General features: G+C 36.5%; 2 long non-coding RNA genes across 2 annotated transcripts; both read left to right on the top strand.

Moving 5' to 3' along the window:
- Positions 1 to 10,166: 10,166 nt before the first annotated feature.
- LOC119079244 lies at positions 10,167 to 12,133 on the top strand. Its single transcript, XR_005088143.1, has 3 exons — positions 10,167 to 10,177; positions 10,262 to 10,265; positions 11,885 to 12,133. It is a non-coding gene; the product is annotated as an uncharacterized LOC119079244 (long non-coding RNA).
- A 558-nt stretch (positions 12,134 to 12,691) lies between these two features.
- LOC119079243 lies at positions 12,692 to 16,883 on the top strand. Its single transcript, XR_005088142.1, has 3 exons — positions 12,692 to 12,777; positions 16,506 to 16,646; positions 16,711 to 16,883. It is a non-coding gene; the product is annotated as an uncharacterized LOC119079243 (long non-coding RNA).
- Positions 16,884 to 17,180: the final 297 nt, after the last annotated feature.

Genomic DNA, 17,180 nt, shown 5'->3' with positions numbered 1-17,180 from the left:
GTGAGCATTCTATACTCCCAAATGTACACCAAACGTTTTTTTTCATTTCAAATCTAGATAGGTAAACGCGTAAATATTAGAATAAGAGTATAAATTTGGTGCAGCTCGTTATCATTTTATTTTCTATTTCAGCTTCATTTAGCGTTGGTATACGAAAGTTGTGACAACTGCTGTGGATCTACTCACTTTTATTTGCGACGGGAGAACTAGTCGTTTCTCATATTTTTTCGGAGGCTTTTCATTTAGATTGAACAAGCCAAAAGCAAGCCAAAAAGAGACAAAACGCCCTTTGTGTTAATTTTTTCGATACCTGTACTGCTGGAATTTTTATAAAACATTCACAACTCCTATGACAAGCAAACTCGCGTTGTTTGTATTTTACTAAATAAAGATTTTAAAGAAGAAAATGAGATATCGCAACTTTAATTCAGAAATGCCATTATCCTAAGTGAGGCCGTCGAAAGCCAACAATTTACTTTTATGTGTCCTACGTCCTAAATGTACATATATCAACAGTAGTTATTTATCTACCAGGATCTAGTCAGCAAATATCAATTTAATTTGGTAAAGTTTCTGTAAATGAAATTTGACATTTCGCTTTTAAAAAACTTTGATCGTAAAAATGTTCAGTTAGAAAAATGAAGTATCAAGTTTTCCCTAGAACTCGAAACGAATTTAAGTCTTCCAGTGCACTCACGCCGTTTACTTTTATAGTGTAAAGTGGAGTAATCTTAATAGCTCCTATGCTTCATAAGTAGCTAAAAACATAGGAAAATGATGTTGTGAGTGATATACTAAACGAAAAAAAGAATTTTCATCAATCTTAAGTATAGTTTCCACTCAACAAAAAATACTCAGTGTGAGAACTGTGAGAGATCGAATCAAGTTAACAAAGCAAAATTAAAAAAAATTGTCTCTCACACTGAGTATATTTTTGGTAAGTGGAAATCAAGCATTAATATTGTCGCTTCGGTACAAAATTCTACTTTTGCGATATTCGATAAACTGTTAAACACAACAGACACACTAACTCATCTATCATAAAGTGTATTGAAAATAAGTGCTGTCAATCTCTCATAAAATGTAGTAAAAATTAGAGCTGTCACTCTCACCTCTCACAGAATGTATTGAAAATAAGTGCGTTGATTATTGGGTGCGGCGCTGTAAATTTTGGACAAAGTTGTATTTGGCGCAAGAACCGCAATAAGATTCCAATGATAATCAAGATAATCTTAAACATTGCTATAGAAATTTACAAATCACTGTAGATTCTTATACGTTAAGACCATCTTATATATCAAAGTAGAATCTTGTGCATATCAGAAGAGAATCTTGTGCAGCACAAGTGAATCTTATACATTACATCGCAAGAGAATCTTGTACATCTTTTATGTATCACTGATGTATAGAGCAGCAGTTTGACCAACTCTGAGAACAATGAGCAGCATATGAAAATTTCGTTGTACTACTCGCTTTTGTCGAACGACACAACCAAAACTTATTTTTATTTAAAGCTAACACATTCGTGGTCGTAATTGCGGTCGTACATTTTTCTGAAAGGATTTTGATGAAAAAAATCATCCAAAAATGAGATACGAGACATGCATATGAAGGTTTCAAATTTAGCTAAGCACCGATGCCTTTTAATATTATTTTCACTTATAGGGAAATGATGTTTCGAAACTATAGCTCAAACATAATTTTTGTGAACTGACTTCACTGCTATGACATTTCATGTAATCTTGACCAGAGTGAAGTTATTTCACGTGAAAAGGAACTGAAAAAAATGTGACACCTCTACAGGCCAATTGTGGTTTCCTATTCAACAGTCGGATAGTCGGACTCCAAATGCAACAATGAAATGTCAAATTTCATCCACAAAGCCATAACTAAACAAATATTGTTTACAAAATGTTCGTAAAAGCGTTGAGGTTATGGTTCTGTGGATGAAATTTGACATTTAAATGCACTAAAATTACTCTTGCACTTGCACATGGAATAGACCTATAATGTATGTGGTACGAGCTGTCAAATTCATCCAAAATGACAACAAAAATTTTTTGATTTTGTCATGCAGTAGAAATGAAACTTGTGCTAACTTTTTATTCAATGTTTTGAGTTTTATTTTAGTGTAATAGACAAACAACTTCGTACGGGTCTAAAAAGACTACAACAGATGAAAGTACAAAAAGACAACATTCCTGACAACATTACACTCAACCTGCTCACTGATTAATCCACAAAAACATCAAATATAGCAGGCGCCGTTGAAAACATTTATTGAAAAAAAAATTAATTCGTAATCTACGTCGATCAAAGAACGGGTGAAAAAAAATTAGGAAATTGAGTCGGTTTGAATAAGTCTGAGACAATCGCAAGGACAATCGTGAAGTCCATAATGGATGTCATTTGGATGTTTGTAGAAAAAAAAATGAATGTTGAAGTTCCAGCGTACTTCAAAACCGTACTTAATGTATGTGGGTACGACAACGGTATTTCAATAAGTGCAATAGAAGACAGCGACTTGGAATATATCCAAGAAGAAGTGCGAAATGGTAATGCTGGAAAAGCATTCGATGGTTCCGAAGAAGATTTTTTGGAAGGCTGCAACAAAAGTGCAAAACATTTCGAATTCGTCCGTGGTCATAAGAAATTCTTAATGGCCATTGTGGATTTTTTAAAGAAGCATTTAGCCGAAAATGGTTTTGGCTCGTTCAATCTAAATGAAAAGCCTTCGCGAAAAAACATTCGAAAGAAAGTTGTCATTTGCAAGAACACTCATGAGAAAGGACCAGAACTCCCGTCGCAAAAAAAAGTGGGTAAATTGGATCCACGCATTATGCCATTAGTTGAACATGCTATGGCCACCGAGCTTGAATCTCAGCAACGGTCATCTGGAGTTTCCAAAGAAATTCTCGCGGAACATAGGAAAGTTCTGTTGATTAGGACGATAGGTTCTATGTTTCGTCATACGGACAAACTGATGAAAGAGGTAGAGAAGCATATTCATATTATGGAACGTCAGATTGTTCGAGCAGAAACGTAATGTCCAACACAAACGGAAACACAGACGATTTTTCTTTGGCAGAGCCACATTGTCCCAAAAAAAAATCGTTTGTGTTTCCGTTTGTGTTAGACATTCCGTTTCTGTTCGAACAATCTGACGTTCCCTATTGTCTCGTTATGACGGTAACTGTTTTCCTTTTCAAATTAGGAAATTGAAACAGTAAAACAGAAAATATCGGAAGACTTTTTGGTGTTCGAATTGGACGATGACTGTGACGACACGGTTGCCACAGTAAAATGCGTATTTTGCCCAAAATTATTCACGGTTTATCTACGACCCACTGAAACCAATGCATATTCCTGGAAGACTCCCAATTTCGACCGACATTTGCGAAGCGTTCATAGTACAGAAGGCGAACCGGAAGAAAATCTTGGTAAAACTGGGAATGATTCGAAATCGAACGGTAACCCTGTGAAATTATGTGATCTGGGCGTAGAGCAAGGTGTTGAAGTGGTTGGTCAAGAAGATCGCGATATTGACGACAAAGGAGGACAAGAAGACGAAGCAGCCAAGACGAGCGTTTCGGACGATAAGAAAGTTTTGACAGTAACGGATCAAGATGAGCGTTGTCAAGCATCGTCGAGTTTAGACATGGGGCACAATCCGAAAATTGCTGTGCAAGACAAGCAAAAGATAACATTGAAGGGTGAAGACCTGGCTAAAGAACAAAAAATGCATCCGAAGAAAGGTAATTGTCAAAAAGCAAAAACTCATTCGTTGGTCAAAAACAATTCTGAATTGAATTTGAAAGTGGTCCCAGGAGAATTTCAGATTCTGAAGAATGGCTACAAAACACGTCATGGCGATGAATTCATTGTCACATCTCACACTTGTGCTTTCGACGCTGTAATGCACACATTCGCATACATCTATTCGGAAAACTCTAGTGTTCGTGGCCAGATCGACGGTAGTCGTTCTGAAATATCTCAGCTGTTAGCAAGTATGTTTGGTCGAGTTGATAAAGCGACATCGCAATCGTCATCTAGCCTCAGTAGTGATTTGTATATCACTCGAAACACTATTTTGAAACAGCTGTATGAAGGCTGGTGCAAGGGTGTCACTTCCAAAGTTCGCGATACAACATTCATTGACTGCACGACCGGAATTGGTGGCCTATTTTCTAGGATGTGCAAATACGAAAGAAGTTTTGCCAGCGCTATTTGCGAAAAAAAGTGTCCACGGTGTGAAGCCATTTTCCATAGGGTCACTCCATTTTTAAAAACAGTGGCAAAAATCAGCAATCTGGGAAGAATTCCCGAACATTTGGACCTGAATCCACAGGAGCGAACCTGTATGTCCTGCAAAGCCAAATGTGAAGTCAGAATGTGTTTCAATAACTTTGTTCTATTGGAAACGGAACCAGTAACAGCACTCAGAAACAGAAAAGTCCCACTTCGAAATATTTCCCCCGAATTGTGCATTAATTCAATCCAGTATATGTTGTTGGCAGTCATGCACTTCGAGGCGAAAACCAATCACTTCGTTGCGTTCATACACGACCACGGTAACAATTGGAAATGTATTGACGATTTGAAAAAAAACGTGCAAAAAGTCGATGCTGTTACCGAAGTAAACCCGTTCATTTTATGCTACATCTCAACAGTACGCCAATTTGATTTTGAAAAATTAATTGAAGCTAGTGTAAGTAAGTAAGAGCAACAGCGTTCTTAGAAGTTATTTAAGAAATTTTTCTTTATAGCGGGCAATTGCGACTTTATCACAGAGTCCCGAGGAACAAGCCAAGAATTCACCTCAAAAGAAGCACGCACCACACGCAAGACCACACGAGCCAGGCGTAGCAGGTAAAGTGTCCGAAAAACTGTCAGCTAGCCTAACTTTGTAGTCAGTAGTCAGCCGATCACGACAAAGCAATTTTTATGTTGTCGTTCTCATTTTGCTAAGATGGTCACGAACGCAACGTATTCCTTGATGTTGATGTTCATGCAGTTTAGATGTTTATCATGTCCAGGGTACAAATGCATGGTGCGTTGACATAAACCATTTTTCAACAAATTTTTAGAGATTCACTACCGAGAAAGTAACAACACAAAATTTAAAAAACATTTCTTCTTCTAATTCAGAACCTGCTACAAAAGCTGTGTTGCCTGCAGCCCAAAATGAGGAAAAGCAGGAGGAAAAGATTGTATCGAAAAAGCGAAAGAAGCGCCATTCAAGTAAAATTAAAAAGAAAAATAAATTAGAATAATTTTTTGAATGAATTCAAATGAATTTCAATTTATAAATTTCATCGTAATAAATATTATCATCAAATATTTATCATTTGTTTACATTCTAGCAATTTTAAATATTTACGAGCTTGACTTCTATCCTTGCTTCTATCAGGATTTTAATGAGAAAGGCAGTCACAAGATATCGTGTCATATCTTGTGACTTATTTCCTCTAATTGTTTATTGATGATTCCCTCCGAGTGCTGCTCGGAGTGCTGAAAAATCTTAAACTGTATTTATGATTTTCTTTCTCGTCCGTTGATGTTAATATAGAAAGTCTCGCGATGAGAAGAGAATCTTAATTGTAAGCAATAAATCTGTAGACAATCAAGATAATCTTAAACAGAGAACGTTACAAATTGCACTAAACTTTTATACATTAAAATAATCTTATACATCACATGAGAATCTCGTACAACACAAGAGAATCTTAAGCATCACAAGATAATCTCGTACATTACAAGAGAATCTTAAGCATCACAAAATAATCTCGTACATTACAAGAGAATCTTGTACATCACAAGATAATCCTGTTCACCACAAGAGAATCTTGTGCATGACAATAGAATCTAGTGCACCACAAAAGAATCTAGTGTATCACAAGAAAATTTTGTGCATCACAAAAGAATCTTGTGCATCACAAAAGAATCTTATGTATCACAAGAGAATCTTGTGTATCACAAGAGAATCTTATGATATGACGTGTAAGCATGCGTGTAAGGTCCTCTTGTGACGGAGAAGATTCTTTTATGACGTACAGTTTTTTTTAAGTATTATAATCTCTCGTTATGCATTAGATTCCTTTGCTTGTTCCTTTGTAACATATACGCTCTTTTTATGTAAGAGGTTCTTATTCAAAGCAGAATCTTTTACATCACAGCAGAATGTTATAACATCACCAAAGAATCTATCACATCGACAGATAATCTATTACATCACCAGAGAATCTCGTACATCATAAGAGAATCTCTTCATCACAAGAGAATCTCCTATAATAAAAGAAAATCTCCTACAACACAAGAGAATCTCTATTCCCCACCACATTGACTTAGAATACCTTTGGTGTGTTTAGTATCTTGAGTATTAATCAATTTTTTCTCGACGGTTTCTTTCCTGAAATCTATAAAATAGCTCGAATAGAAGTTTACAAAAATTTTGGTACACAAGATGTGGCAGATGTGGCATCTTAGAGAAATCATAGGATTCCTTAATTAAAAAAATGAGTGAGTACCCCCCTGGCAAAAACTGTAACAGCAAAAATTTGACCAAAGAAATTCTAGAAACAAAATTTTACCAAAAAAAATTTGGCGTCACAAAGTGGCAACCGTGATTTTGATTAAATTTTAGCGAGTCACATGTTTAAATTTTATGGCGCATGAGCGATATTTGGCGAACTGATAACAGTACTTACAAAAATTCGACAAATGATTTATCAACTGAGTGTGATATTTGTCATCACATCTAACGTTTCGTACGGATAATCGAATTTGCAAAGTTAGCGTCTTTTCAAGCACGGAGAAATTCAGAAATGGCCGAGGTGTAAAGCAGGGTGACACCATTTCACCGAAATTATTCACGGCGGTTCTGCAGAGTATTTTTAAGAAGTTAAACTGGAGTAAAATTGGAATAAAGATAGATGGAGAGTACCTGAGCAATCTACGCTTCGCTGATGACATTGTACCGATAGCAGCGAATCTATGTCAGGCTCAGCTTATGCTACAACAGTTAAGTGAAGAGGCAAGCAAAGTTGGCCTCAAGATGAACTTATCGAAAACAAAAGTCATGACCAACATCGGGGACGATAGAGCGATCATAATTGGTGACACAGTCATTGAACGAGTCGACAGCTACGTATATCTAGGACATAAACTGAAGTTAGGTCTGGACAACCAAACTGCAGAATAGGCATGGGCGATAATGATAATGATTATCGATAATTATCGATTATCGATAATCGATAATTATCTACTTTTATCGAAAATTATCAAAAAAATATCGATAATCGATAATTATTGTTTAGCCATGAATATGACTGGTCAAACGGTCGAATGCAAGGGACAATAAATTACTTTTGATAAACAAGAGTATCATTCGGTTTGGATTACGATCTACACATTCAACAAGAAATTGATATTTTGATAATTATCAAGATATTGATAATTCGATATATCGATATTTCGGTCCGAAAATCAGATATTCATCGATATATTCCGATATATCGGTATATTATCATGAATTTTCAGATAATTATCAAAATATCGATATTTTGATAATTATCGATAATTATTAAATTATCGATAACGATATGATTAATCAATTATCGATAATTTCTTTCGATTGATAATATCGATAATTTTGAACGTCTCCCATCCCTACTGCAGAAATAAGACGTAGGATTGGTCTTGCATGGGCAGCGTTCGGAAAACTCAGACTAATTTTCAAAAGCAAAATGAATAATAGTCTGAAACGCAAAGTTTTCGACACTTGTGTCCTTCCAGTGCTCACTTATGGAGCGGAAACATTAACTTTAACGAAAGCATCCGAAGGTAAATTGTAAATTGGAATAACACTCAGAGACAGAATGGCGAATCAATGGATTCGACAACAAACCAGGGTTGTTGATGTCATGGACAGAATAGCATCTCTGAAATGGAGCTGGGCGGGACATATTGCAAGAAGGACAGACGAACGTTGGACCAAAAAGATCATGAACTGGCGACCATATAAAAGACGAGCTATAGGTAGACCACCAGAGAGATGGACAAACGGAATTAAGAATATTGCAGGTACAAACTGGCAGCAAATGGCAATGGATCGTACGAAATGGAAAGAAGTTGGAGAGGCCTACATCCAAAAGTGGATAGAAACAGGCTGAAAAAGAAGAAGCAGAAGAAGAAGAAGAAGGGCGCCAAATTTTCGATTTTCGTCAAATGAAAGCTGGAAGATTCAGATCAAAGAGAAAGTTATACAGTTTTGTAAGAAGAATATTTTCGTTCAGACTGGACAATATGATTGTCTATTATCTGCGACCAAATTCTAAAAAATCACAACTTACAAAAGCGCTGATATCGCCCAAAACCAGTGGAGGTGTGACGCAAGTCCTATTATTCACTTACAAAAGAACTGATATCGGTGTAGGTGACGCTTACAGATTCTGCGTCACAAATGGCAGCTGATGAGGAAAGCACGCCAAAGTTTAATCAACAAAAATTTTACCCGAAAATTTTTAGAAAGAAAATTGCATCAAAAAGTGGCGGATGTTGAGGAGGGAAAATTTTTAAAATTGTGAAATATATTGCTTTAAAGAATGGAATTCAAACGGTCTTCCGAATCATCTGCCACTCTTTGACGCAAATTTCCTCGTCACTCCTTGCCATTTGTGACGCATATCTTTTTGCGTGTCGAATCTGTAAGCGTCACCTACACCGATATCAGTTCTTTCGAAAACGGATAACACGAATTGCGTTACACCTCCACTATAAGTGGTTTTGGGCGATTTAGTAAACATAGGCTTGTGAATGCAATGTAGGCCATTTCTATCAGTTTAATAAATTCCATTAATGTAAAATGACCAATTTATTTTACATTAGGGCACACATCGACAATAAAAAATGAAAATAAACGCGAAATGCAGCGACGATCGCGACGGATCTTTAAGTTCCTTTAACGGTTCTAGTCACGGCACTATACACTCCGTTAGTCTTAAAATTTGAAATGTGTTCCATTATTTTCTTAAATTTGGACACATTTGGATCAGGTTCGCGCTGTACAAAAAACGCATAGACCTTATCGACTATGTTTGATGGTTCAACAGTTCCCATAACAGCGAAGATGTTGCCATAGCTCAAAACACGTAAAACCGCATCTGCACAGTTGAAGAACGCCAACGAATACGTTTCATTTTTTTTAATCTTACTCCAACACATTTCCATTTTTGAAGTGTCCAAATCTATGCATTCCTTCAGCTTTTTATCGGGACTGCGCCCCTCGGATTCCATATCCTCTTCGTAGGTGTTACATGTTGCTGTCACCTTCTTCATCGCATTCGCACCTGAAACCTCTTCCTTTGGCCAAAAACTTACGTAAAGGTAATTTTCCGGAACATAAAGGGATACATGTCCGATATTGCCTTCTTTGGCGTACCAAAAGAATATATGGATTTCTGTTTGTTTAAAAATCGATGTTTCCAAAAGCTCCTCTATGTTCATTATACACAAAATAGATATATTTACAAATTTCACGAGAAATGTCGTCGTGTTCAGCCTCACAATTTAAGTAAAAATTGCACTGAACGCGATAAAACGAAGAAGTACGCAACGATGCTTAAAATGACGACATTCTCTTTCACTATGTCGGAATAATTACTTGGATTTACACATGTTACACGGTGGGACTGAACAAACTTTAAATGAAAGTGTAAAAGATAATTATTTATTCACACCTATTGCTTTTGAATCACTAGGTAGCATGGGTCCTGAGACAAAGATATTTATAAAGAAATTGGGATCATTAATGCAAAAGGCTTCTGGGGAATCTATGGGAATCTATGGACAGAAGGTTTCCATTGCGATTCAACGAAGAAATTCTAGTTGCATTTTAGGGACCTTGGGACGTAATAGAATTGATGATTTTTATTTATTGTAAATATTTGTTTTTTGAAAGATCGTTTTTTTACTGGTTGCACTTTGCAGCTGTGGGAATTAAAGAAAAGCCTATTGGTTGGTTTTGGGACTTTACGTCCACTTTATTCAACTGCTTAAAATTAACTCTCTATACATAGTACAAATCGCTTATTTATATAATCAGTCTTACACATTCATTCAATATCGGTGACATAAACATTACGCAAAATGGTTATGTGCACTCATCGTTTTCGTGTAAGTAGATCGACCTAGTTATACAAAACTATGTCGTTCTCATTACACGCCGATTACAATATTCATGACCAAGCTCATTTCCGCATAGTAAGGTAAATATAATCAATGTCAAATGCCCTAATACCCACACTCGGCCATTCGACTGTCCAGTCGCCCTCGACGGACACAAAACAAAAAAAATCAATTTTATAAAAAAACAAAAATTCAAATAAAAATTCTCACAAAAGTCAAAGATTTAGATTCGAACCCATCGTCATAGAAGCAAAAATCAGAATTGAAATTATACCTCGTAATATTCAAAAATATATCCGTATTCGTTGGTCATGCTTATTGATACTCAATTACATACATCATCATAATTCACTCAATTTTGTAACCATAAACTTCATTACATGCTTCCTCCATCAAATTTAAATTAAACTCAAATTCACATCAAAACTCATTCTTCATAATGATAATCTTCTAAAAAAAATACATCTAAAAATTTCAAAATTAGTATTTCAAACTTTAACCAAACATTTCGAAAAAATCAATTTTTTTCTTCGATCAACATTAATTCACTTTCAATAATGTAAACTTCTCATAAAAACTTTAAGTTCAACATCATCGTACATCATAATTTCATTAAAAAAAATTATTCATCGTCAACAAAACATTTTATAAATCATAAGGTCATTCATATTATCAAATTACTAAACTTTTAATTCACGTCAACTTAAGTTACTTTCCAAAACATTCAAATTCCGCATTTTCGCATTTTTATTTCAGCATTCAAAATATCAAAAAATAAAGTCAGCAAAATCAGATCGCGTCATCAAAACAATAATATCGCATCATTTCTTCATTGTACATATTTTCACATTACTCTATATACATCGTAAATTAAATAACTGACCAACCTCGAAATCAAAATTAAATTTTACACAATCGGAAGAAAAAAAAATTCTTTCGTGACCTCGATATTTCGTGATTATTACTCTCTTTCAATATTTCTCTACAAAATTTTACAAACACCAAATTCTTCTAGAATCATTCCTCTTATATAACTCACATTGGTGTCAGAAGTGGGATTTTAATTAACCCGTGAAGATTCACTTTTATCAAAAATTAATTCACATTCATACCTGACCATTTGTCCATCCAATGTCTCATCGAATTTTCACTAGTTTTCACCGTTCTTCGTGCACCAGTTCATCGTGTACCAAGCCATCTGCCAGGATTTTCCATCGTGTACCAAGCCCTCTGCCAGGATTTTCCATCGAATATCAAGCCATAAAAATCTCGTCTCTGCCCAACTAACTGTTGTCTCTGCACCAACCAAATGTTGTCTCTGTACCAACCAAATGTTGTCTGTACCAACCAAGTGTTGTCTCCTCTTAGATCTCCGTATTTTGTGTATGAATTTCCATCCCCTGTGCACCACCGTTACTTGTAACCAACGTCATATTTGAACACCAATTCGACCATTGCACCAACTCGACCATTGAATTCTATCGCCACATCAACTCGAAAATTGAATACCGTCTTTGTATCAATTCGACCATTAAATCATACAATATTACAAAGCAACCAACTTGATATTGCACAGTAAATTTCACCGAAATTCATAACACTACATTCACTTTACTTTAATCTTTGAAACAATTTTTTGGCCCAATCAGACCCATTGCGTAGAGTCTGACCGGTATGAGCCCCCATGTGGGAATTAAAGAAAAGCCTATTGGTTGGTTTTGGGACTTTACGTCCACTTTATTCAACTGCTTAAAATTAACTCTCTATACATAGTACAAATCGCTTATTTATATAATCAGTCTTACACATTCATTCAATATCGGTGACATAAACATTACGCAAAATGGTTATGTGCACTCATCGTTTTCGTGTAAGTAGATCGACCTAGTTATACAAAACTATGTCGTTCTCATTACACGCCGATTACAATATTCATGACCAAGCTCATTTCCGCATAGTAAGGTAAATATAATCAATGTCAAATGCCCTAATACCCACACAGCCTTTTTTTTCGCTTTTAATAAAGAAAATGAGAATGTAAACTTCCATCTCGGATCTTTTCACAGGTGAGTTTTAGGGGTGTCGAGCCGTCACTTTGGCCAATGGTCGTTGACAGAAACTACTCAAGAGTTATGCAGTTGAATAGTACTTGCATCCCTAACTCACATTCATAACATTTTACCAGAAATCTATAAGTCCAACAAAACGGAAAATGACTGCTGTCGACCTTTTCTTTCTTTAAAAAAACAAACAGAAATATGACTTACAACTACTGCAAAGTCTTGGGGAAATCCCAAAAAGTTTTCGCTTACTCGCAACGTAATCATAAACACATAACACGGCTCTGAAAAATTCTTAAATTTCGAGCTTTTATTCAAGCCAACCGTGATTTTGATTAAATTTTAGCGAGTCACATGTTTAAATTTTATGGCGTATGAGCGATATTTGGTGAACTGATAACAGTACTTACAAAAATTCGACAAATGATTTATCAACTGAGTGTGATATTTGTCATCACATCTAACGTTTCGTACGGATAATCGAATTTGCAAAGTTAGCGTCTTTTCATCCAGTGAAAGAATAAAAACCATGGTAAGCTTAATTACGCGCAGCAATGAATTTTAGAGCTCGGAACGTTCCAATTCGTTACATGTTTTTTGATTATTGTACCAAAAACAATGATTCGAAACGATTCGGAAGAGAACTGTTTTACCTAACCATATGATCGAGCCGTTTCGATCCAAAACGACAATTATTTGATCCATCAAAATGGAGTAATCTGTCAAGTCCGCAAACACAGAAAAAACAATTTGTTGTCTGCTGGCTTCAAATTTTTTTATTTCGACATGCGAGTGCATGCCTTCTTTCTTTGGATCTTCAATTTTTACAAGAATGCAAGGTGGGTTTTAAAAAATTATTTTACCGACTCGTTACCGAGACCGAGCTTGTAAGCAATTGCTTTCGTAATGGCTGCATTGACCGAACCTTTTGTTCTCAACCATGCTTTCAGACAAATTCGCATTCGTATAGTATCCGCTGTCATTGCTTGCTGTTTGTTTGAGATAACGTCGGGGCCAGATGAAAAGAGTCGTTCGACGGGAACTCCTGTACCAGATGCGGCCAAAAAATCTCGTGCCATTTTCGCAAGGTTTGGAAATTCATTCTGGTGTATCTGTAAACAGAAAAAGAGTTGGGGAAATTAAATCAAATTTTTCGATGTAAAATCGCTGCGTCAACTTTCCTTCCACCATCCCAAGACTCCATTGATTCCCGTTTTTTCTTCGATCAAAAGTTCAGGGTCCACTACCGCCTCAGTTAAATATACTTTCACTTCATCGTCTATCGATACTTTCTGATAATTTTTCATTTGACTGGAGAACAAATCGGCAAAATAATGTTTCTTCGGCTGTGTGTTCGATGACGTGCATTGGACGTTCTCATCTTGTGTGGAGTTCTTTGGTTTGTAATGGGATTTGTAAAAATCGGTAAAACATTTTCTGCTATGGTCAACCCACTCCTTCGGCCATCCAGTCGCCTTGAACCAAACCAGTTTACAGCGAGGATCTAAAACTAACCAGAATTTAAGGTGACAGTTGCCAGTGAAATCTAATTACCTCGGAGTTACTTGTATTGACGATGTGTACTAGTCCATCGGTTGACGGGTAGTACTTTTCCAGCTTTTCTAATCCTTTCTGAGCAGCTTGTGACAGCCAAGGCGACGGCACGGTTGTAAACGAACAGTTACGTTTTGCTCTCTTTGACGATGGTTCGGACAGGTCTTGGTGGTTCGATTTGAATTTTTCCAGGTGATCGAAAAGCGCTTGGTACACAATTGCAACTCTAGACAATGTCGGAGAATGTTCGTTCGATAGCATTTCAGTTGCCTCTCGAAACGGTTGAAGCAGTTCGAGCAGATCGTCGACTTTCTCCCACTCCAACTCATCCAAGACGTATTTGCGCTTTTTCGGAATCGAACGTAGTGTCAGGTCAAATGGTTCTTTCAAATCCTTTGCACGTTCCAACATTTGATGAGTGGAATTCCACCGTGTTCGAACATCGCGCAATAAAGTTCGAAAGTTCACGAATAAAAAAGGATCAAAATTACGGAATATGGAATTCAACGCAAACAAAATAATGATCAAACAGAACGTAGAAAACAGAATCACAATACACAATAGCGAAATGTCCGAAGGAAAGACGTGGTCAATAATCAACCCGAAAATTGTGAAATCAAATGTTAGACAGACATATGTTGCGAATTTTCGGAAAGTAACGGGACACGACCTGCTCTACAAACATTTGAATAGAATGAAATTGGTTCCTTCCCCTCTATGTACGTTCTGCAGAAATGAGGACCAAACATCAGAACATATCCTGCAATGCACTGGACTGAAGACAGAAATAGAAAATCTGAAAAAAACGTACTCAGATGAAGAAGAGTTATTCTCGAAAATTTATTGGCATGTTCGAGGAAAACAATGAATTGGATTTAGGATTAGATGAAGTGTTTTATATGTGGATTTACTATTTAAGTTATATTTCTCCTGTTTCTCCTGAATCAGGCCAGTTTCCATGGTTCTGGATAAATAGATTAGGGTAACTTTTGTTAAGATTAGAAGCCACTCCATGGGTGGAATTTGTTTCATATTATGATACAAATTTAGGTTTGAATTGATTTTAAAATGATTTTGGAAAATAAATGAGCATTAGATACAAAAAAAAAACATCGCGCAAGACCACTTTCGGTGCAATATTGGCGGCAACGCATTGTCTGGCGAGAAGTTCACGTCGCTGCGGTGATGATCGAATCGCCACGACTCCTTTTCGCATTTTCGCAACGACTGGTAGGACTTTATTCCGTTGCGACGAACTTTCGTGCCCTTCGTCCTCACTATCGCTGTCACTGGGATATTCAGTTGCAGGACCATCGCCAACGGAATTTATCATGTCACGACACGACAGGTTCATGATATGAGCAAAGCATCGAATTCGGAAATTCTTGGAGTCGAATGGTATGCCGAGTTCACGGAAAAGCTTCTCCAGTTCTTCGAATAACGTATCCATATTCGAAGCATTGTCGGTTGTGATACTCAAAAGCTTGTCAATGAGACCGAAATCCTTCAAAACAGCCCAAAACGCATCAGCCAGGTTTTTTCCTTCATGACTGCCTTGCAATATAGTCAAATCGATAACGGTCGCACACAATTCCCATTCATTGTTGATCCATCTAGCTATGACTCCTTGAAATGGATGCATGTTGGATGACGTCCAACCATCTATGACGAAGCTGATTTTGGATTCATTATTTTGAAGAGCTGTCTTCAGGTCGGATTTATATTCTTCGTACAGATCGGTGATAAGCTTTTTAGTGGTCTTAGCGCAAAAAAGACTGCATTCATTGTTCTTTCCGGACACATAGTTAATCAGATCTCTGAAGTACTGATTTTCCGTCAAAGTGAATGGTTCGTCGCAACAAACTATAAAAACGATGAGCTTATGACGGAAAACTTCACTCGATATTTTGTCATCAGCCGATCCGACTTGAAGGTCTTCAGTTCCTCGTTGAGAAGACGACGCATCGTTTTCAGATTTGGTTCGTTTCGCATTGTCGAATTCACCTTGATGTTTACGAATCATGTGATTATTGAGGGAACCAGTACCGCCGGATTTGGGAATGGCGTATGTCTTTCTGTAATTTAATTAATTTTTGGGTGAAATTTACAGCCAACTAATATTCGAGAAATTGTGCTTTCATACCCGCACAGAATGCATTTATAACGTGCCAATTCTTGTTCCCACTCGAAAAATTGATAGACCAATGCGCGAGGTTTTTTGGGTGTCGAACTGATATGTTCCTTTCCGGGAACGTAAATGACAATCGGTGCGCTTTCTATTTCATTCTGAGACCGTATATTCAAGATACTTTCCATTACTCAATCGAAATCAATAACAAATACTGTATGAAACAAGGGCAAGCTACAAAATTTCTGAACCAATTTTGAATTTATACTTCATCGACTACTAGATTGAGTTTTGAATATGAATTGTTTTAAAACGAACTTCGTGAACGATTCATATTCCGTTTATTACGTTCCATTCTATTAAGACCGTTTAATTCCGTTTTGCACTTTGAAACAGATTGAACCAAAACGGAAATTTTTGATTTTGGAACGAAACTGTCCGAGCTCTAATGAATTTAAACTACCAGGTATGGCCAATAACAGATACAGATTTCTTTGTTGATTGGCTATACCTGGTAGTTTATTTTCATTGACTGTCAGCAGTGTTTATTGAAATTTGTTTGAAACCGTTATGGTCAGAGCAAGAAACCGAACAAAAAAGACGGAAAAAAGTCAGGAAACCAAATTGGAGAGAAAGTGGCATGTAAGTTGATCGATGCAACGTCAAATGCAGCTTGCGAAATAGTCGTTAAAGTTATCGAAGGAATTGCTTACAAATGTGTAAGTTATCGAAGACAGACTTTATGTATAGACTTTGTCATCTGAATAGAAAACTCATTTCCAGTGTGGTTTGCATCTCAACCGAATACCGACGTAAGCTGTATGTAGCCTCCTTTTTGTACCAGCAAGAGTTCGTGGAATGATATTTCGTTAAGTTGACTTTAACCAGTCAAAATCTTCACCAGTGAACTTTGCCTGACATATTGCTGTATGAGCTCTTCAAATGGAAAATAAACAAATTGCATTGTAAACAATGCATTTTCATTATTCAGAAGTCTGTACTGACGTAAAAATATAGACGGAACGAAACAACTCTAATCATTTGAAATTCATCTTGCAATCATCAAAGCTACAACAACCAATTAGGCCGTACAAATGCAGTTGAACACTTTTTCACTACCAACGTTTTAATTTCATCTGGCCCAGCTTCACTGCTCCACTTCAACGATTGTATTGCATTCTCTACATCAAACAAAGATACTTCAATATCAACCGAGTTTTACGAGTAGAACAGAGGGTCATATGTGAAAAATG

Source organism: Bradysia coprophila, unplaced genomic scaffold (assembly GCF_014529535.1).
Source record: "Bradysia coprophila strain Holo2 unplaced genomic scaffold, BU_Bcop_v1 contig_313, whole genome shotgun sequence".
NCBI classification, from domain to species: Eukaryota; Metazoa; Arthropoda; class Insecta; order Diptera; family Sciaridae; genus Bradysia; species Bradysia coprophila.
Note: the sequence above shows the minus strand (reverse complement) of the source record. Positions and strands in the feature narration are given on the sequence as shown.